Source organism: Panthera leo, chromosome A3 (genome assembly GCF_018350215.1).
Source record: "Panthera leo isolate Ple1 chromosome A3, P.leo_Ple1_pat1.1, whole genome shotgun sequence".
NCBI lineage: Eukaryota > Metazoa > Chordata > Mammalia > Carnivora > Felidae > Panthera > Panthera leo.
The window spans coordinates 115,272,803-115,295,306 of NC_056681.1; the positions used below are offsets into that span (position 1 = coordinate 115,272,803).

General features: G+C 38.8%; 1 protein-coding gene across 6 annotated transcripts in view; it reads right to left on the bottom strand.

Moving 5' to 3' along the window:
- The window catches only part of LCLAT1 (lysocardiolipin acyltransferase 1), a 181,698-nt gene that overhangs the window by 127,362 nt on the left and 31,832 nt on the right, over positions 1-22,504 (bottom strand). The window contains exon 1 of one of the 6 annotated variants that reach the window (XM_042933326.1): positions 6,129-6,150. The exons of the other annotated variants lie outside the window; for them this stretch is intronic. The gene's annotated coding sequence lies outside the window, so the exon portion shown is untranslated. Of the gene's footprint in view, positions 1-6,128; positions 6,151-22,504 lie in introns of those variants that run through there. 6 annotated transcript variants of the gene reach the window in all.

The window sequence follows — 22,504 nt, forward strand, 5'->3', positions numbered from 1 at the left end:
GGCTGGTGGTCAAAGAGAAATAGATGCTTTCTTTAATGTTTTAAAAAGAGACATTTCCATTTGATACTTACATAGCAAAATGGGAAGAAGCAGAAAAGAGAGGTAAAAGAGGAAGAATGAAAAAAAAAAAAAAAAAAGCACCGTCAATGTAGCCAAAACAAGTCAGCTTGTCAGATGCCAGCAATACCTGTTTCTCCACAATTCCATAATCAAAGTAAAAATGATTAAATGTTGAGGCAGAAATAAGTCCTATCTCTTAGACAAATTACTGTTTGTCATACTATCAACTCAAAGTTTTACAGACAAATTAAAAACTACAATTAAAAACAAACTGAGACAGGAATGGTAAAGTTCGTACCCTGGGTAAGCTAAAAGTACGCCAGCACCCACTCAAAACCACCGCTGAATTTATTTTATAGCATTTATCCATGTTAACTTGAAGTTTAAGCTCACGTTCCATTTTTCACTTCATGAGACACAGAGCCAACCAGTAAAATGTGCAAAGAGCTAAGTGATGGAGGTATATAGACTGTCGGAAAGCAAGCAAGGAGTTTCCTGAAACTCTTCGTATACACAAAATAGGAGCCCATGAATACATGTGTATAAAAGTCTCATAAGGATAAAGTTCTAGCAGAAAGCAGTTATTTTAAAAGTTTCTAAAAACAGAATGTTCATTTCTGACTATCCCCATGGATACTTTAATCAAAAGCATACTCTTAAAAAGACAGAAAAGGAAAAAGTTAAAACAGCTGTCTAAATTTACCAAGTTATTTCGATCATTTAATTCTGATCATTTAAACAGAGAATAAGTACCAATTAGAGTCATTCCACAGTCATTAAAAACTCAAATAATAATATCTGCACTATTAAACACTAACCATCCTCAGACAAGGTAATGCAAAGAGTAACATAGAGTCTCTGCCCTCCTTGGCAGTATCATCTAGGTGCAGAAAGAAGAACACATCTGAAAAGGAGGGAGGAAGCAATACAAGGAAGTATATATTAAATGCCAAGTTCATGAAAAATCAGTAAGCTTGACAACCAGCTTGCAAAATCTTAGAAGTCTAGAGATAGAGTTAAGATCACTGAGCTTTAAACATCTTTCAATTTCATAGATGATTCTCTCATTATGCCAGTGAAGAAAGTGGGGAGCAGAAAGGTTGAGGGATCTGACCTGTGCTTACAGTGGCACAGCCGGTGGCAATGGAGCTAGGCTAAGACCTTCCAGCAGCTCAACGTTCCTTCCATTAGACAAGAATCATAGATGGCTAAGGCAACCAACTGAAACATGAAGAATTAAAATGCAAACGAGGTCTGGGCTTAGAGGAAGGATAGTAGTGAGTCAAGCTAGGACTAAAAGCAAGGGAAAGAGGCTACCTCTTAACATTCTTGATGGTGCATACTGTGCAGTGATTGGGTTAGTCATGAGAAAGATTTCCCAAAGTCTCGGGATTTCTGTTGGGTTTTGTTTCTTCCAAATTGTTTCAAACAAAATGAACTGTTAACAGCAAGCATTTTTTTCATGAAAATGCCACCACTTCTTTTTCTGCAAAAATGGCAAGCACACTCACTACATTTCAACAATTTCCTGTTGTTATAGAAGTTTCCTTGTAAGATGTAAAAGTTAAAACCACATACACCCACACTAAGTGGAACACTACTATATTAAATCATTTCAGAAAAACTGGTTAGTACAACTCTCTTATACCTCTTACCTATTATTCAAGAGACTACCCTCCTTGATCCAATGACTTACAGTCCTCAGAATGTTAGAGTACCACATAACCCAGCAATTCCACTCCTAGATATATACACCTAAGTGAAATGAAAATATATGTCCACATAAAAACATATAGATGAATGTTCATAGCAGCGCCATTCATAATAGTCAAAAAGTGGAAACAACCCAAATGTCCTTCATTTGATAAATGGACAAACAAAAGGGGTTTAGCCATCAGTGGCTATCATTCAACAACAACCAGAAATGGAGTGGAGTACTTGATACATGCTACGACACAGACAACTTTGAAAATATTAATGCTAAGTGAAAGAAGCCGATCACAAAAGTCCACATATTGTATGATTTCATGTATATGAAATGTCCAGAAGAGGCAAATCTGTAGAGACAGAAAGTAGATTAGTGGCTCCCTATGGCTGGATGCAGGTGGAATGGGAGTGACTGGAGGGTGAAAGAATGTTCTAAAATTAGACAGTGATGATGGCTGCACAACTCTGAACAGTCTAAAACCATTGCCTGTATGCTACTCTTTAAATGGGTGAACTGCATGGTATGTGAATTATATCTCAAAACAAAAAAAGTTCATTAGCTGGGAGATTACCAAGACACAAGTAACTCTAACCACTTTACCCTGAAGGCCGTGAATATTGAAGGAAAAGAGAAACTGTAAGGATGACGACCACTTCAGAAATTAGAAAGAAGCATATACAGGGGCACCTGGGTGGCTCAGTCAGTTAAGCAGCTGACTTCGGCTCAGGTCATGATCTCACGGTTCGTGAGTTCGAGCCCCACTTCGGGCTGTGCTGTTCTAACAGCGCAGAGCCTGGAGCCTGCTTTGGATTCTGTATCTCCCTCTCTCTCTGACCCTCCCCCGCTTGTGCTCTGTCTCCCCCTCAAAATAAATAAACATTTAAAAATTTAAAAAAGAAAAGAAAAGAAAAGAAAAGAATCAGTCACGGGTGCCTGGGTAGCTCAGTTGGTTAAGCGTCCGGCTTCAACTCAGGTCATGATCTCACAGTTTGTGAGTTTGAGCCCCACGTTGGGCTCTGTGCTGACAGCGCAGAGCCTGAGCCTGCTTTGGATTCTGTAACTGCCTCTCTCTGACCCTCCCCTGCTTGTGCTCTGTCTCTCCCTCAAATAAACATTAAAAAAAGATTTAAGAAAAAAGCATATACAAGCAAAACAAGAGTACAAAAGGGGACCAAAATCGAGACAGAGTGCAATCACTGAACAGAAAATAACCTAGACAGACAGACATGCATCAAAATATTACCAATGACTCTCCTTGCATCGTGAGACTATGATTTTCCTTCCAAATTGTGCACAGAAAGTTTTACTTTTAAATTATTTAATAAAATCCCAATAACATTTATTTCAAAAGGAAAAACGAGGGACCAGGATTTCTTACACTAAGGGACTAGAGAGGTGCCATTAATAATATACCATTGAGTTTGATAAAGTTAGCCACTAATGAAAAGCATAAAATGGGAATTTCATAACATTAAAACACTGGCCCAATGTTCTTCATATGTAAAAGATGCTGACATTCTGATATCAGTAACTTTTCTAATATAAATTATTGGTATTCACTAAAAGGTATAAAATACCACTGTCTCAGGGTGGCACCTAACAAGTGTTTTGACTGGGCAAGGAATAAAATGTTTTTCTGTTTCATATTACAGTTCTTCAACACATCACAGACTGATCACATTATTTCTAACATTACATTAACATCGTTAATAAAAGACTTTTTACAAATCAATATAAACTGAATGAAAACACTACCATATTCTCAAAAAAGTCAACTATCATTCATAGCAATTTTTTCTTTTAATAGATACAGGCAAAATAAAAACAAAAAACAAATGTTTCCTTTCTACAATTTATTCTTCACACAGCAAAGGGAAGTTTACCCGTAGATGGCTCATGGAATGTATTCAAGGCTTCATAAACCCCTAAAATTGTAAGCTAATTTATGTGTGTTTTTCTTCAGAGAGGATCCCTAATTTGTATCACAGGGATTTGTAATTCAAAGAACGTTAAGACACTACTGGTTTAGAGACAACTGAATAGCAGCCTGAAATGGTCTTCTGTTGCAAAGGAATTCTGGAGACATTCTTAAGTCTCAAGAAACTATACTGTGTAATTTTCATTTATGAAATACATTTATCAAGTATCTGAGCAATGAGGTGAAACCAAAGATAAATCATATAATGACATTACTCTAGAAAAAACTTAGTTGGGAAGCCAAAAAGCCCACAAAGTATTATAAGCAAAGGCAGAAATATTACATATCATAACACTATTTTATGTATATTTATTTATATTAGGCTTTGTTTTAAAAATATTTGAGATACCTTTATTACTTAATACCTTATAATATGAATGGAATCAAGTAATCTTGATTCAAGATATTTCAGACTGAATTTCATTAACACTGCTGTTACTCATACATTGTAGAATTCTGGGTGAATACTACAAATGTATAAAACATTTTTTTCTAACTTCTGAAAGACCATGACTGAGATTTGGGTCATGTATAAAAGTCTACTTTGTACAAATAACAACAGGGTTAATATCTGGAACATCTGTTTTGCTATTAAAGCATTACTCTGTGACCTTTTTTTCCCTAGACTTGCAAAAATCAAAATAAATAACAGATGGAGAATGACCCTGGAGCTCTCTCCATGTATTTTAACGTGTTTCATGTAGCATGTTCTTGCCACTAATAAAAACACAGGTGGAGTAATTAATACGAATGCCAATACAAATATTTGATAACAGAAGCTCATGACGCCTTAAGAACAGCAATTAATATTTATAGAATTTTTAAATTTATTTATAGAACTTACAAAGCTAACTCCTGAACAAGGAGGTAGTTTTCAGGACAGTATAATGTATAAAATATTATGAAAGACATCTCTGAAAACTCAATTTAAAAACCACATTGCCTATAAAATCACCTATCATGGAAAGTCAAGAGTTGTGAGAGGCTGTAGAGATCATTCAGTCCACTGGTTTGCAAACTCTTTCAGCCATAGGTCTGTTCATTCAAAAATCTCTAAAGGATGTTAAAGAATACCATTTGGAACCAGTGGCCCAAGCAAAAAAAAAAAAACAAACAAACCCTTCTTACCATAGATTAGGCAACAGAGATCCAGATTCACTTTTCCTTAGTGCTAAGAGAACTCTCCATCTAGACTACCTTAGTGGTTTTGTTCCTCTTTGAAAGACCTTCACATTAAGTCAGTCACAAACTCCCAAAGTCTTTTAGACCGAAGGGGTCTTCAAGCAAGCCAGGACTTCTCTCTCACTCTCCGTTGGGTCTCTCCTCTATTCTACGCTGCCTTTTTTTTTTTTTTTTTTTTTTTTTTTTCAGAGATGTTCAAAGACACAGGAAAGAGATAAATATTGTAAAACACTTGATAGAGTATTTACAACATAATTTACAGTAAAATACTCCGACATCTCAAAACTCTGAAAAGTAGGTAAAAATACACCCATTTTACAACTGAAGAAAGTGAGCTCAGAAACATTCAAACATGTTCAAACTATTTAACTGGCAGGGAGCAGAGCTAGGATTTAAACCCATATCCATTTAACTCTACAGCCTGTGCTCTTTCCAATAAACCACTTTACATTTAAAAGCCGGACTATAAAAGAAGGGGGAAATCCATAGTCCAGGCAGAGAGAAACACCCATATAATCTCCAAAATCGAATCAAGGTAATAGGTATCTACTAACATGAGCACCCTAAGTTAGCAGCACTGAAATTGGGTTGTGAAGAATATGGCTGACAAGACTTTAAGAAAAAAGAGAAACAAAATAAGCATAAGACCAGCAAAGCAAAGCCAGATTTAAATTAATGAGGCATAGCTGCTGAATGCAAGGAAAGATTCATGAACACATATTGAGGAAATCAACAAGAAATGGAATTGTTGCACTTAAGCAAAAGCATGGAGTCCAAAAAAGAAAAAAAAAAAATTACAGTCAGAAGGCTGCCAGAAAAAAGTTATCCTCTACTTAAAACAAAAATACTCACAGAAGAGTAATATGCCTTTCATATGCTTAACAAAACTCTACAAAACCATTAGTTCTTTTTTTTTAATTTTTTTAATGTTTTATTTATTTTTGAGACAGAGCATGAGCAGGGGAGGGGCAGAGAGAGAGGGAGACACAGAATCGGAAGCAAGCTCCAGGCTCTGAGCCATCAGCACAGAGCCCGACGCGGGGCTCAAACTCACAGACTGTGAGATCATGACCTGAGCCAAAGTCGCACGCTCAACCAACTGAGCCACCCAGGCGCCCCAAACTATTAGTTCTTAATGCAAAAAGTCCAACACTAAAACAAAATCTGTTTTTCCTCTATAACATAATTACCCTTGATTACCTGGAATCTTGATGAAAAAAGAACTCAACGTAAGGGCTGAAGTCAAAAGTATCAAAGTTAAGTTGCTATAGAATTCCACATCAATGATAAACATCAGAAGCAACATTCTAGAAGTTTCAGGGGACACTGCTCCCTCAAGAGATTAAATGACACATGTACAAAGGAACTTGAACTGGCTGGTGCTGGGATAGCTTCCTGTTGTGTTCTGCCACAGGCGCCTCTGGAAACACCAGATTATCAGAGAGGGCTGAGCCTGGAGGGTAAAGACAACACACTTCCTGAGTGCTAATTTGACTCTATTTTGGAAATACCACTTTACCTGCAGCACAAGCACATAGGGTAGACTACAAAATTCTCATGGAACCTACAATCCAGCAGGGGAATCAACAGTGAAATAAGTAAACGGTGATATTGCAATAAAGGTCAGGAAATCTTTGGTTTTGGCCTTTTGTTTGTGTGCTTACTAGGGGATGAGCAAGTGGAGACAGGAACTGGAGACAGCACATATATGACACTCCAGGTCTCTCGGGCAGGTGGGTTCAAGGAACTGAAATAAGATTCAGATTAGAGTATTTATTATGATAATATACTAACTACGGAGTATTAAAAAAGGACCATATATTCTCTTTATAATATTGGAGGAGGAGGATGCTAGGCTTTCAGTTAGCATGAATCCACTGCATTTGCTATCCAGTTTACCACTTTCCTTCATGCTCTTTCATTTGGCCTTTGTGACAACCTGTGAGAAAGAAAAGGTAGGAATTTTACAGATTAAAAATGCGTTTGTGCCCAAAGTCATAAAGCCAGAAAACGGGAGCTCCGGCAGGATCTCTGAACCTACAGGATGTCCTCTGGTTATTACACATACATCCATATGTCTACTACCTCCACGATGTCCAGAAGAAAGACCCTAAGAGACTATGCCAGGGGCAGGGCCAGAGGTCAAACGTTCACTGTGCTGTCACTCCACCACAGAACTCCCCTTAGCCAATAGATGAATTTAGAAAGAGTAACTTCAATGTACCTATGTAGCTCTACAGCAAGCAACAAGTCAAGAATAACATGCAGTTAACTCCCTCATTCAAAAATGAAAAATGTTTTCACATAAATTTTTAGAAAGACCATGAAGCTGTTTTTACTTCCTGTACCACTGGACTCATTCTCCTCCTAGAAGCAATGAATAAAACAAGAGCGGCAGAGCAACTCACAAGACCTGGGATTCCCGTGCAAGCTCTACCAGCAATCACACTAGTGTCATCCTGCAGAGGTGACACCAAGCCCTGTCCAACGCTCTCCTCTGCCCTTTCACCCCACCCCTCGTCTGCTTTACCAAAGATAAGAGAAGACTGCGTCTGGATCATGGTTCAGGGGGCAGTACATGTGCTTAACAGCATCTTAGAAATTTGGGGGGCTGTTTTTTGTGGGGTTTTGTGGTTTTGTCTTATGGCATAATCATATTTCATATTTTAAATTATTTTCCTTTTATTTTTCCTTTATATTACAGTTAGGGAATTGTATTAATCTCTTTCAATGATGTGAGTAAAACAATTTTTTGTTAACTATTAATTTTATTTCAAGACACTGAAGAGAGTATTACAAAATACTTACTATGAAAAAGGGGCTTTGGGTTAGATAGAATCAAGAATTGACTAGAAGATCTCAAAGGCTCTTTCCAGTTCTATAATTTACTGATCCTACTAATATTTTGAACACTAATAATGAGACAAAGAACAGTGATAGACAGTGTACATGAGGATTTGTGAGCAAGAACAAAAACTTCTAAATCTGCTTCTGCACTTGATTAAACAATTAAATTTGTAGAAAAGCAATTATATCCTACTGCCTAGGATGTTGTATACCAGAATACTGTGTACTTCACTTTTAAGAAAAAGATTAAAATGTCCCCCCAAATCACTATTACATTAGGGCTTAGAAATACAAGTTCAGAAGGAAGCCCTGGGGTTAGCAAAGACTCAGGCCATACATCTCAATCATCAACTTAAAAAAATCACATTTTATGAAATGGGCATAATGTGAAATGAACCCTAAAATATTATGATAAAGTTAAACAGATATGGGTACTCCTCCCTCCAAGCCAAAACAGAGAAACTGATGACACATTTCTAAAAAACTTATCAGAGGATTCTTTGACAATCAACCTTCCCACTCCAAAAGCTCTAGATATCAAGAGAACATGATATTTCTTTACTAAGCTATTCTAAAAGTTACTGTAAACTATATTACTTACAAAATACATTCTTAAAAAAAACTGATAGGAAACCTACTATGGGCCAGGCCACGTGCACGTGCGTGTGCACACACACGCACACGCGAGCACATGTGCGCACACGTGTATTTATATTTATGGATTTATGTTTATGTAATATCACATTTGATTATTGTAACAACTCTTCAAGGTAGATATTATTGTTCACTTTTTCTCTGAGGAACAGAGGTTAAAAGACATTAATTAATAGAAATTTCCAGTAATCAGGAAGATATGGAACAAAAGCCCTTCAAGACTATAAAGAAATAGCACAAGGGAGTTTTTTGGAGATGGAGGTTACACAAATCTATGCATACATTAACACCCATATAAGTACACCAAAAGAAAAAAAGTCTACTTAAAAAAAAACAGCTTAACTGCATTTCCTTAACTGCATGATACAGAAAATGGCTGACATAGAATATTTCTCCTGAACTGCATTTCCTTTGTTTGTTTGTTTTTTAAGTTTTTATTCAAATTCCAGTCAGTTAACATACAGTGTAATATTAGCTTCAGGTGTACAATATAGTGATTCAACATTTGCATACAACACCTAGTGCTCATCACAGCAAGTGCACTCCTTAATCCCCACCACCTATTTTACCCACCCCCCTACCCACCTCCCCACTGGTAACCGTCAGTTCGTTCTCTATAGTTACGACTCCATTTCTTGTTTTGCCTCTCTCTTTTTTCCTTTGTTCATTTGTTTTGTTTCTTAAATTACCATACAATTTCATTCATATGTGGAATTTAAGATGCATTTCCTTTGAATGCCACAGCCACAGTATGCTTTAGGTTCATAAAATAACATAGAAACACCTCAGTCCTTTGATAGTTCAGGTTTTTTATGGAGATTCTAATTAAAGAACTTCTCTTGATATATCAACATTTTAAAAATTTAGGTTATTACAACAAATATTAAGTCAGATTTTACAAAAGTAAATGCCTTCCAAATTTCTTTGAGTTCTGCTGCATGAAAGCCTATGTTTAAGCTAAGTATATACATAATTAGAAGTTGCTAGTCACAACCATTTCAAAATCAGGAAGAAGGGAGAGAAAATTTACTGAGTATATATGTCCAATATGTCCAAACATTACCGCATTTTCTTTAAAGCGTCTTATCTCACTGAACAATTTTCTCACCCCTGGGAGACAGAGATCTTCCCAATTTTACAAAGAAAGAACATGGAGTTTAGCAGGTTAAACAATGCAGCCCATAGTTGCCAAGATAAGCCAGAACTTTAAGAGCAAATTTTAGTGTGACTATAAATAAGGGTACAAATTCATTGCATGTGGAAATTTATAAATGAAATTAACTGTCAGTGCAAAATACTGATTTGTCATCTATAGAAACAGACAACTATCAAGTATTTGCTAAGTGATACAAAATTCTTCCAACCAGGAAGTCTGAGATGATGCTAACAAGCCAATTTCATATGCTGGATTTGCCTAGTAACCAAGAAAGCAAGCTCTTCATTAGTTTTTTGTACCAACAACTAAAAACATCTATCTTGTTAAATCAAGAACATAACTTATTAGAGTTGTCTATAACATAAGCAGTAACTCAAGGATAAAGTATCACAGAGCCAAAGCTTTTTGTCTCCCCTCAACTCTGAACTTCTTAAGAAATCCAAATTCTTGGGACGCCTGGGTGGCTCAGTTGGTTAAGGCATCCAACTCTTGATTTCAGCTCAGGTCATGATCTCAAGGTTCATGGGATCAACCCCTGTTTTGGGCTGTGTGCTGATTGCATGGAGCCTGCTTAGGATTCTCATTCTCTCTCTCTCTCTCTCTGTTACTTTAATGAACTGCATTTCTTTTTTTCATGTGTGTCTCATTTCTACAGGACAGACATGTGACATCCATTCTTGTATCATCCACAGCATCTCATACCTAGCTGGTAACCAGAAAATATATATTTTTTAAATTTTAGGTTACAAACTAATTTAGGATGATTCTTAAATATACTTATGTGCTATACATGACATAAATATCTAATGTAGGTTTAACCTAGACAGAGTATTACAGTTTCCTCTTGAGAATAAAAACTTTTAAATGTGTTATCTTTCTTAAGGCTAACATCTAAATGATAGCTTCTAAGCAAGCAAAGAAACCCAAATTCCTGTACTGCCTTTTGATACGACACATTTAAATTATTAAAAGGTTTTTTTTTTTTTCATTTGGCCATATACACTTCCCCCTGAAAGTCCAAGCAGATCTTTTACAATATACAAAATTTATGGAGCACTACCACAAATGCAATTAACAGGCTAAAATTAAGGCATAAACAACCACCCCTGCAAGTGGGAAATGTAAACAAAAATTATTCGCTCTTAGGCAGTTAAAAATAAATCCACAAAATGTAAATGCAAGCCAACACTAAGGCCACCGCTAAGCTTAAAAAACAAAAATCCAGTGCACGCATTACCACACTGAATCATAAGATTCAAAAATATAGCAAATCATAAGGTCATACAGTTTAAAGAGGCAATACAGGTTTCTCTCCCGTACCTGCAAGTGGTACTTTCCTACGAAACCTTTCATAAGCCGAATGGCATAAAGCGAAGAAGCAATTACCATTACTTCATTATGAAAAAACCTGAGCATTCCCAGGGCCAAAACATAACCTCCCTTAGGCTTTCTGATACCTCAGGACACATCTTGCTAACAGATGCACAAAATAAACCGAGAAAAAGCACAGATGCTCACACAGTTCAAAGCTATGGCGGCTTGATACCAAGATGCTGTGTGTGTGGCTCCCAGGATAGGAGCTTGGTGGCGCCACTCTCGCTGCTTGGGCGTGCATGCTGCCTCCTTAAGGGCTTGCTGCCAGACAAATGCTGAATGCTAATTTTGCTTCTGACTTCTTTTGATGAGCAAAAACAGGAACTAATATAAGTCTTTCATAAAAGGGATACAACATGAACTTTCGAAAAGCAGGGGATACCTGTATACCACAGTCTCTGAAGTCAAACTGTACAGACTCACAGTAACTCATTATTCACTGTACTGCGTGGCCTTAAGCGAGTAGCTCACTGCGTCCGGATCAGTAACAACAGTCACTGTGCCTGGCAGTATCTACCTGCCTGGCAGCGTTAGTATCAGTACTGAGTTAACATAGACAAAGCGCTTAGAAGAGTACCTGGTATATTTAAGTGTTCAATAGATACACTACTTTGTTACCCATGGTACAAATACACCTATTCTTTCAGTTAGTTTACTTTATCAAACATGTTCAAGTTATTATAACAAATATATATTATTCATCCATGGCTAAGTGGGAGACAATATACTGACCACTTCAGTTTACTAGATATGAACCAAATTAGTTTCCTATCCACAGTAACTACAACTTCTTTCTCTCACTGAAGACTCTCTACAATAATACTGTCCAACAGAAAAATAATGTGAGCCACGTATGTAGTTTGAAATCCTCTAGTAGACACACTTAAAAAGCAAAAAAAATTGGGGCACCTGGGTGGCCAGTCAGTTAAGCATCCGACTCTGGATTTCAGCTCAGGTCATGATCTCATAGTCCTGGGATGCAGCCCCACATTGGGCTCCGCGATGGTCATGGAGCCTGCTTAAGATTCTCTCTTTCTCTCTCTCTCTCTCTCTCTCTCTCTCTCTCTCTCTCTCTCTCTCTCTCCCCCCCTCCCTCTCATGCTCTCTCTCAAAAAAAGCAAAATAGACAAAATTAATTTTAATAGATTTAACCCAATATACATAAATTATCATTTGTGTGATCTAAAATAAATTAATAAGATACTTTACATTCATTTTTTTCATACTAAGTTTTGAAATCTGCTATGTATATTAAACCCTCCAGCACATCTCAATTCACACTCCGACACGTTACAAGTGCTCAATGTCATGTGTTGAGTGCACAGTGCAGCTTGGCATACTTCAGCCCACAGGAATGTATGAAACACACTGATGACTACAAGGTAAGATCAAATCTATAATGAAATTTTCATGCTGTATTAAAATAAATCTGTTGAAAGGAATTAGGTATTATAACTTGTGAAGTCACAATCTTAAGACTTGTCCAACAGGAAGCACTTCAAAGACCTTGTTTCTTGAAACTCTTTATTTTACAGATGAAGAAACCCAGAGAAGTGAAGCAACTTGGTGTCATCAGTAGGGGCTCCCTGGAAAATCTCCTTTTTGAGCCCCAGGCCTCCGACAATGAAACTTTACACCTCTTCTCCATCAGGCTTGCCTCTTAATTAACCAAAGCATGTAGTCAGACAGGCTGTGGGTTTGAATCCCAGCTCTGCCACTTAATAATTGTGAAACTTCCAACCTGTTACTTCCGCAATTATAAAAATAGAGGTAACAGCAGTACCCACAGGTCAAAGGGATGTTGTTCAAAATCAGGTGAGCTACCACATGTAAAGCACTTGCAGCAGCGAGGTACACAGCACATACTTAGTAAATACTGGCTGTTACTGTTGTTATTAAAAGCTGATGGATGGTAGCCAGATTAAGATGCATCTGTATGAATTTAGTTAGATACAAATGCTTCATCTGAAAAGTAAGAGTGTGCCAGCTTTTTGCAATGTTTTAAAAGGAACAGTGGGCTTCCTGTACACAAGCAGCCAGAGCCTCAACTGGCTGTCTCCAGACCAGGCTGACACTACAGGGCACTCCTTGACCCCTGTCTTACAAAGCCCTGCAGGGCAGAATCGCCCTTTCTTCGTAGATCAGAGGACACAGAGCTGGCTCCTTCCCTGCTGCATGCCGCCTGTGTGGTAAGAAGCTGTGAAGGGCCGCTGCTTCTTGGGGCAGACACCCTTCCCTTCCCTCCTCACGGGGGCAGGGGAGTGAGAGACGCAACATTTCGTGTGTTTTCCGTCATTTTACTTACACTTGTGGGTCGTAATCTCTGCATAAAATCCATCCACCGGGGGAAGGGGGGCAGAAGGTCCTGCTCATCAAAGCTACCATTTACCAAATCTACCTCTGAAATAATACTAAATTTGTCTATGGTCAGACTAAGCCACATGCCAAGGTCACAAAGTGAGTTAGTGGCAGCACCAGGTCCAGAACTGCAATGCAGGTCAAGTGCTCTCAACTTGACAAGGAAGTGATTTGAAAGCTTGTCAGTACAAGGGAAAACTGCTCCTAAGGCAGAGTACAGACTGAGAAAAATGATTGGAAATTTAATAAAATACAATTTTTGAGTCAATAATTTCAAACATAATCCATAACAGAATCTGAAGAATCTCCATAGGGTCAACAAGAAGCTGTTTTATGAGCATTATTTGTCAATTCCTCATAGAAATACAGTCACGGTACCCGAGAGAGACATCAAGGACAGAATTAAGGATTGGTAAGTATAGATACAAGCTTTGCACTGACTATAGTTCTAGAACTCTAAACTTTCTAGCTCTAAGATCCTAAGTATTTAGGAGGAGGGATCTGAGTCCATGCTGCCTAGGCGGGTGGGATCCAGGTGAAATTGTGATACAAAGAAACAAACTAAAGATTATTTCTAGAGGAAAAAATAAAATAAAAGATAGTCTCTACGAGCCAGGATCTGAAGAAGCCAAGATCCAGGGAGACAGCCTAAGACAGGCTGTTCTGAATATAAACCATTTAAAGCAAACAGAAAGCAGGCATGATTCTAAAGGCAAAGCTCTCAGGCAACTGCCCTGCAAAGTCAGCATGGTCTCAATCCCAAATCGGTCATTACTGAGCACGAAGCCAACACCACCTTTTCCTCAAGTTATAAACGGAAAATAATCAACTGTTACTTTAGCAGCAAACCATTAAGAGTTCATATACATGGCAGATTTTAGGGTTGGAGTTTTTAAAAAGTTATGGCCAAAGTACTCTGATACGAATTTACTAACATTCATTATGATTACTGTGCTTTGCACAGTATCTGGGTCTGACTAGAACATGATCCGTGTGATTTACTGTAGTAACTACAACTCTACAACCAAACATTGCTAAAGAGAGCAGTGAGGAGAAGGGTTTTCTCCCAGGTTGATGCTGAAGACCTCGAAAGCTCTGATGTTTTCTTTCTGACCATTTTACTGAGATGTAGTTCACATACCCTAGAAGTCACGCACAGAAAGCGTGCGTCTCGGTGGGTTTCAGTGTGCTCACAGAGCATGCCATATCGCCATGGTCAGTGCTAGAACATTTTCATCACACTCACCCCGGGCTGAAGAGCACTTGTGGTCTCTTCTACTTACTCACTCTGTTTCCAGTTAGCCACATGTTTCTACTCACCTGGTTCAGGTCTTAGCCCAAAGGTCACTTTCCCAGAAAGGCCTTCCAGGACACCCACGTTAACACCCTAACACCAAGCCCACAGAGCAGCACACACTCAGAGCAAGCATCCTCTCACCTGCTGCCCCTACCCTCAACCCCCCCAACTTTATTTTTCTCCAGATACTGATCACATTTAGCATTCCAAACGTTTACTTGTTTATTGTCTGTAAACTCCAAGGAGGTGACAATTTTGTCTTACTGCTATACCCCCAGGGCCTAGAACATGACCCTGTTGTAAAAGTTTAGTGACTGTAGAGGGAAAGGGGGAGGGAGAGAAAAGCAAAGGAAGCAGCTTCACCACTACAAATTTCATGAGCTTGTAAGGTCTTTGTTCTAATTTATTCTTACAGGTTCTCTGTACATTTTTCTCCTTTAAAATTAAAGTCTAACCAGAGAAAGTGAAAATAAATGAAGTTAACTAAACTTAACACCACTGCAGATGTCAATATCTATGCTACATCTAAAGATTTGTTCCCTGAGGCACCTGGGTGGCTCAGTCAGTTAAGTGTCCAACCTCAGCTCAGGTCATCATCTCGCAGTTTGAGTTCAAACCCCACGTCGGGCTCTGTGCTGACAGCTCAGAGCCTGGAGCCCGCTTCAGATTCTGTGTCTCCCTCTCTCTCTGACTCTCCCTCCCTCTCTCAAAAATAAATAAACATTTAAAAAAGTAATAGTAAAGATTTGTTCCCAAGTTTTCATTCCTCAAGGTCTTTACTGAATGCCTAAACAGTGTACCACGGAGAACACAAAAGAAATATAAGATAGTCATGGTCTTCCAAAAGCCTATAGTCTGTGTGAGCTAGCCGTGCACAAATTAAATATATGCTGCCTTTGTTTTTCTGCTTTTGTTTTTCATTTTTTTAAAAAGTATGTGAACAGCAAATACATAATAAACACCACAGAATTTGGGGAGAAAAAACAATATCTGTATGAACTGAAATAGTCAGAAACTGCTTCCTAGAGAAAGTAGTGTTCTTAGAGTCAGGGAAACTGAGGTAACCATCGAACCAAACGTCCAATGGCTTCACACACTAGTTTAGTTCTTGCATGTGTAGTCGTAGCAAAGTGGGGAGGAAGGTTCTGGTTGGTGGACAACTCTCTCCCACACAGTCACTCAGCGATCCAGGTGGCTTCCGTGTGGCTCCGCATTCCCCTAGTTCCACATTATGGTACACATCCAGCCAGTAGAAGAGGAAACTGCACCGAGAACTGCCACACATCATTTCTACTCACGTTCTAGAGGCTACAACTCAGTCACACGGGAGACAAGAGCCAGCTCCAGGCTCAGGAAGAGAAGAACAAATTCTGGTGGAGAGCCAGGAGTCTCTGCCACAAGGAGGATTTGAAATGAACCAGGAAGGGTAAGTGGCATGAAACTGGAAACAAAGGAACCACACGAACAAAAACAAGCAAGTGAAAATAAGGCAACAGTAGACCAGAAGAGTAAGAGGACAAAGCCGGCTATATTCTGAAGAACAGTGACAGAGACAGCGTTGGTCAGATCAATGGTTCCCAAATGTAAACTGAAGACACATCCCAACACATGTCAAAGTTTCTACTGGTCTACAATGAAGTGAGATAAATAAGTACAAGTCGATAACCTATTAACAATGCTAAATTAATTACAACATGTTTATAATTCAGTTTTCTGTGACTTACATAAAATGTGGTATCAGAATTTTGTGGCTTAATTTTTATATTAAAAAATGTTTTAAACATGGCAGTGAAGGCTATCAACAGTTCTTTCTAAGACAATGTCCTTTCCTGACTAAAACAAATTCAGTCTCTGCCTTGTAGGCAATGGGGATTTACTTGCACTATCCAGTTTATTACACAATTATAAGGCTTAATATTTTCTAACAAACATGTATAGCTTTGCAAATTAGGAAACACTGATTACTCCTAAATAGTCCTAAGAATTTAAATGTAAAAAACAGGAGTTACCTGAGAGTGGGCAGAAAGCCTTACATATATAAATTGAACTCAAAAAACATGCCTCAAAGATTGAAAAGAAAAAATAGTTGACTCTATATAAACATATATATGACAAATATTAAACTCAAAAAAAGGGAGCTCAACAAAGCAGTAAATTGACAAACTGAAAAATAATCTCCTATGGAATTAACTCAAAATTTCCTTTTCTAAAATAACTATCTTTAATCTAAACATTATGTAATATACTATGATTCTAATTATTTATCTTAGCTTACAGGGGGAAATGTTAGTTACCATTAAAAACAGCAACGAAGAGGGGCTCCTGGGTTGCTCAGTCGGTTAAGCGTCTGACTTCGGCTCAGGTCATGATCTCACAGTTTGTGAGTTTGAGCCCTGCATCAGGCTCTGTGTTGACAGCTCAGAGCCTGGAGCCTGCTTTGGATTCTGTGTCCCTCCCATCTCTCTGCCCCTACCACACTCATGCTCTGTCTCTCTCTGTTTCTCAATAATAAATAAATGTTAAAAAAAAATTTTTTTTAAAAAACAGTAATAAAGAATGTCTTTGTTAGAGACATTCAAATGTCATCATTCAACTAGGAGATAAAAATAAGAATTTTACTTGGAACAAAGGAGTGTGAAACACTAAAGAAAGTGAACACTGAGAACTACTTATGACCAATGGAAATATGTGCTTATTCAAGACAGAAAGCCAATTCTGAGCCTCTATTAAACCAAACTTCTACAAAAATCACTCTTTCTACTTTAGTATACCACTAATGCAAGGTTTGAAAAGGATAACACTGCACAGCATGCCTCCTTAAAGATAGGAAAACCTGGCAGAGGAAAGATAAGAGGTGCAAATTCCATTTACTGGAAACCCAGTGCGTGCCTCAGGAAGTTCCCAAGGGTTGTGCAAATGTTAGCCATGCATCTTTCTAGTCAGTTTAGATCAGCTAAGGGGTGACCAAACTAGATGAAATCAATCATGCAAAGAAAACATCTGCTGATAATTTCTAAAGTGAGTGCTTTCCAATAGTCATATGTATCTCTTATCACAATGCTTTCCATGGAAAATATTCAAGTATTCATTGGAGAAAGATCAGCCTAAGTAGAATTATTATCAAAAAATACTTCTGGGGCGCCTGGTTGGCTCAGTTGGTTGAGCATCCGACTTCGGCTCAGGTCATGATCTCAGTTTGTGGGTTCGAGCCCGGTATCAGGCTCTGTGCTGACAGCTTGCTCAGAGCCTGCAGCCTGCTTCAGATTCTGTGTCTCCTTCTCTCTCTCTGCCCCTCCCCTGCTCATGCTCTGTCTCTCTCTGTCTCTCAAAGATAAATAAATGTTAAAAAAAAAAAAAAATTTTTTTTCTTTTTTTTTTTAAATACTTCTACCAGGCCGCCTAGGTGGCTCAGTCAGTTAAGCATCTGACTCTTGATTTCAGCTCAAGGTCATGATCTCAGTTTGTGAGTTCCAGCCCTGCATTGGAACCCAGGCAGGTGTGTGGAGGCTAATATGGATTCTCTCTTCCACTCCTCTACCCCACCTCTCTCTCTCTCAAAATATAAATAAATTAATTAAATAAACAAACAAACTTCTACCACACGGCAGTCTGTTAGTTTGGATAATTTAATTAGTCAGGTTCTAAAATACTTCCTGCTTAACTGAGAGATTACTTTTTAAAAATTTAACACATACACACGATTTCTATGGCAAAATATCTGAAAAATTATGTCTGTAAATAAATTTAAGTTTGCTAAAATTTAATTTACCACACATTTATTTTTAATTTTTTTAAAATATTTATTTATTATTGAGAGACAGAGACAGAGCGCAAGCATGGGAGGGGCAGAGAGAGAAGGAGACACAGAATCCGAAGCAGACTCCAGGCTCTAAGCCGTCAGCACGGAGCCCGATGCAGGGCTCGAACCCACAGACAGCAAGATCATGACCTGAGCAGAAGTCGGACACTTAACCTACTGAGCCACCCAGGTGCCCCTAATTTACCACACATTTAGCAAAATGAAATACTATTTGATAAATAGTTCAATTTAATTATTTAAAAATGTAATCACTTTTTAAAAATATCTGGCAGGGGTGCCTAGGTGGCTCAGTGTTTTGAGCACCTGACTCTTGATTTTGGCTCAGGTCATGATCTCATGGTTTGTGGTATCAAGCACCTTGTTGGGCTGCCAGCCAGAAGCATGGAGCCTGCGTGGGATTCTCTCGTTCTCTCTCTGCCCCTCCCCTGCTCGCGCTTGCTCTCTCTCAAAATAAATATATTTTTTTAAGCGTCTGGCAAATATGTTACTAAATCATACACACTTGAGCAAACATTCACATACTGGAACATGCTCGTCATACCAGTTTTAGTCATATTAAAATTCGATGGCTAAGATTTAGTAAATTTATGGATAAGCTTCAGCATTCCCCTAAGCTTGTGGACAAAGAAACAGAAACTACATCTGCACTAGGGATTCTATACTGCACAACACAGCTCTTGCCCATAATACTCTTCTAGTGCTACTATCTTAAAATTACAATTTAAAAAATACTGGTTAATAGTAAAGCTAAGAGGGGCACCTAGGTGACTCAGTGAGTTAAGAGTCTGACTTCGGCTCAGGTCATGATCTTTGTGGTTCATGAGTTCAAGCCCCGCGTCAGGCTCTGTACTGACAGCTCAGAGCCTGGAGCCTGCTTTGGATTCTGTGTCTCCCTCTCCCCCTGCCCCTCCCCCACTCTCTCACACACTCTCTCTCTCAGAAAATTAATAAACATTAAAATTTTTTTTTAAATAGTAAAGCTAAAAGGTATAAGACACTGAGAAAACACTAAAAATTTAAACTAGGAGTCTCAAATCTAGGGCCACAGAGTACAATGAAAGCCTCTAAAGTAAATCAACTTAAAAAAAAAAAAAAAAAAGACATGAAAAATCATTATTTCCAAATGAGACCTATATGATTCAAAAAAACAGACTTGGGGGTGCCTGGGTAGCTCAGTCGGTTAAGCATCCAACTTTGGCTCAGGTCATGATCTCATGGCTTGTGAGTTTGAGCCCTGTGCCGGGCTCTGAGTCTGGAGCCTGCTTCAGATTCTGTCTCTGTCTCTCTGCCCCTCCCCCGCTCATGCGCGCGCGCGCGTGCGCGCGCTCTCTCTCTCTCAAATATAAAATAAAACATAAAAAAAAACATTTACAAAAAGACAGACTTGGGAAGTTACAATACTCACTCCAACAACACTACGCTTAAAATATTTTTCAAACTCCTTTTTGAGAAATTCCTATAAAACCTTTAGCACATTCTAGTGATCATCCTCAATGAATGGCAACAAATCTTCAAACTTGGAAAGCCGTTTTGAGGTTTTCGAGCAATTTAGGAGTCACATCCTGCTATAGAGAATATGATGAATCATCAAGAAACATAATACATGGTTGATTGAAAATGAGATGTAAACATAAGGCAATGACAATTTTCTTGTGAGACAACCCTGTAAGGATAAATCCTCCCAAAATGCTCTGAGTACATTTCTCACCTAGATGTCAATGGAAGTCAATTTCACAGTTAAACATCATTTAGTCCAACTCTCTCATTTTACCACTAAGAAAACAAAGTGTCTAAAGGTGAAAGAAACTGCCCCAAACCTCACTATTTAGAGCCAAACTAGGGACTTAAAGTGAGGTCTAATTCCTAGTTCAATATTCTTTCCCATACACCACACTGCCTGTTGTCTTCAAGGTTTGCGAAAAGAAAAGCAGAATTGCCTTTAAAATCCATTAAGGGTTTAATTAAAGAGCACCTGGGTGGCTCAGTTGGTTAAGCATCCAACTCGGTTTCAGCTCAGGTTATGATCTCAGTTTGTGGGTTCAAGCCCCATGTCAGACTCTGTGTTGCTGGTGTGGAGACTTCTTGGGATTCTCTCTGCCCCTCCCGCATGTGCACATGTGCGCACTGTCTCTTGCTGATGTAACAGTTTTTCAAACTTTCCTTATTTTCGATTACCTAGAAAGTAAAAAACTAAGATCCCAGACGGGTCTTATTCCAGAAGATGCTTCTTAACAACTCTCCTGAACAATCTCCTATAATCCAAACTGCCTGTCCTTAGAATTTAAGGAAGCCTGTGTGTTGGTCAGTGCAGTGGGCCTGAATTGGCAGACCAATCACATTTGGAAAGTAAGATCCTACAATAATTTTTTTCTAGATAACTGCATTAATGCATGGTATAAGCAAAAGAATTTATGAATGAGCTGTCATGGTATGTAAGACCAAGTGACTGCAAAATATAAGTAATATTCCCAGTGACAGGACCAAGCAGGCAACATGATTGCTTCTTTTTAAGTGGCCATACTAGCTTTCCACACTACTATGGAAAAACAGAGGATTTTTTAAATATTCAAAAAATTTCTACTTGCTTTCATTTAATGGAAGGAGTCCTTATAAAATATTATTAAATTTCTTACATACATTTTAGGATTAAGTTGTAGCCAGTGCTAATCATAACATGTCTGGAAAAAAATTTAACCTACATGGATTAAAATTCTATTTATAAAGGAAAAGTCCAAACCGCAGAAACAGTGCTTAGTTTAGAACAAGAACATGTACATAACTGGCAAACGCAATCCCTGTTTAGATGTCTCTCCTACTGAAACACTGTAATTACAAAAAACCAAAATGAATTTCTAAGTGTTTCAAGATGAAATAGTCCTTGCATAATTTCCAAGGCTTATAATTACTTTCCTGAAAAGGTAAATACTCCAAGTTTTAATTTAATAGAATACTAACTCTAGAAGTTAACACAGATTAAACATTTAACTCTACAGTGGAAGCCACCTATGAAATTCAGAAGCTCTTAAAATTATTTTATTTCATTTTTCAGAGAGAGCACACGAGTTGGGGAGAGGGGCAGAAGGAGAGAGAGAATCTCATTCCACTCAGCGTGGAACCAACGCAGGGCTAGTTCCCACGACCCTAGGATCAGGGCCTGAGCTGAAATCAAAAGTCGGAGGCTCAACTGACTGAGCCACCCAGGTGCCCCTGAAATTCAGAAGCTTTTAAATGAACAATCGAATGGTAACCAAAGGAAAAGTACTGGGAGGCTAAAGGCCAATGCTAACCTCCTACAGCCACTTAAGGGAGTGGGGTAGGGTGAGGGTGGGGGAAGCACCCCCACCCCCAAGTTTGCTGAATGGATTTTTAAGATTCCTCATACACGTCAAGGAAAATGCATCACAGTGCATGGTCCCTCACTTCCCATTTCCTCTTCAGTCAACTACAGTCCAGCTTTCAGCCTCTACCTTTCCACTTAAACTACTTCAGGAAAAAAGTCCGCTTTCTTAATTTTTTTTTAATGTTTATTTACTTTTGAAAGAGAAACAGAGTGTGAGCAGGGGAAGGGCAGAGAGAGAGGGAGACACAGAATCCGAAGCAGACTCCAGGCTCTGAGCTGTCAGCACAGAGCCTGACGCAGGGCTTGAACTCACAGACCACGAGATCATGACCTGAGCCCAAGTCGGACGCCCAACCGACTGAGCCCCCCAGGCGCCCCACAAAAGCCCACTTGTCACGCTGCCAAGTCCAATGGCCACTTCTCTGTCCTCGCTCTACTCCACCTCTCAGCATTCCACATGAATGGCCACCTCCTCCTTGAAATGCTAGCCTCTGCTGGCTGTTGTGACACCATTCTCCTGGTCTGCCTCTGATCTCGCTGGCCCCTCTCTCCTGGTCCCCTTGGTTGGCTCCTCCTCTCCTCTATGGGACCTCTAAATGCTGGGGCTTCCTACCACTGGGACACTGGTCATCTTCTCTCCATCCTCTTTCCCCTCCCTCCTTCCTCTCCATTATCCCCGTGCTGACCTTTCTGAAAGGTATTTCCAACCCAACCTTCTCCTCTTGAGCTC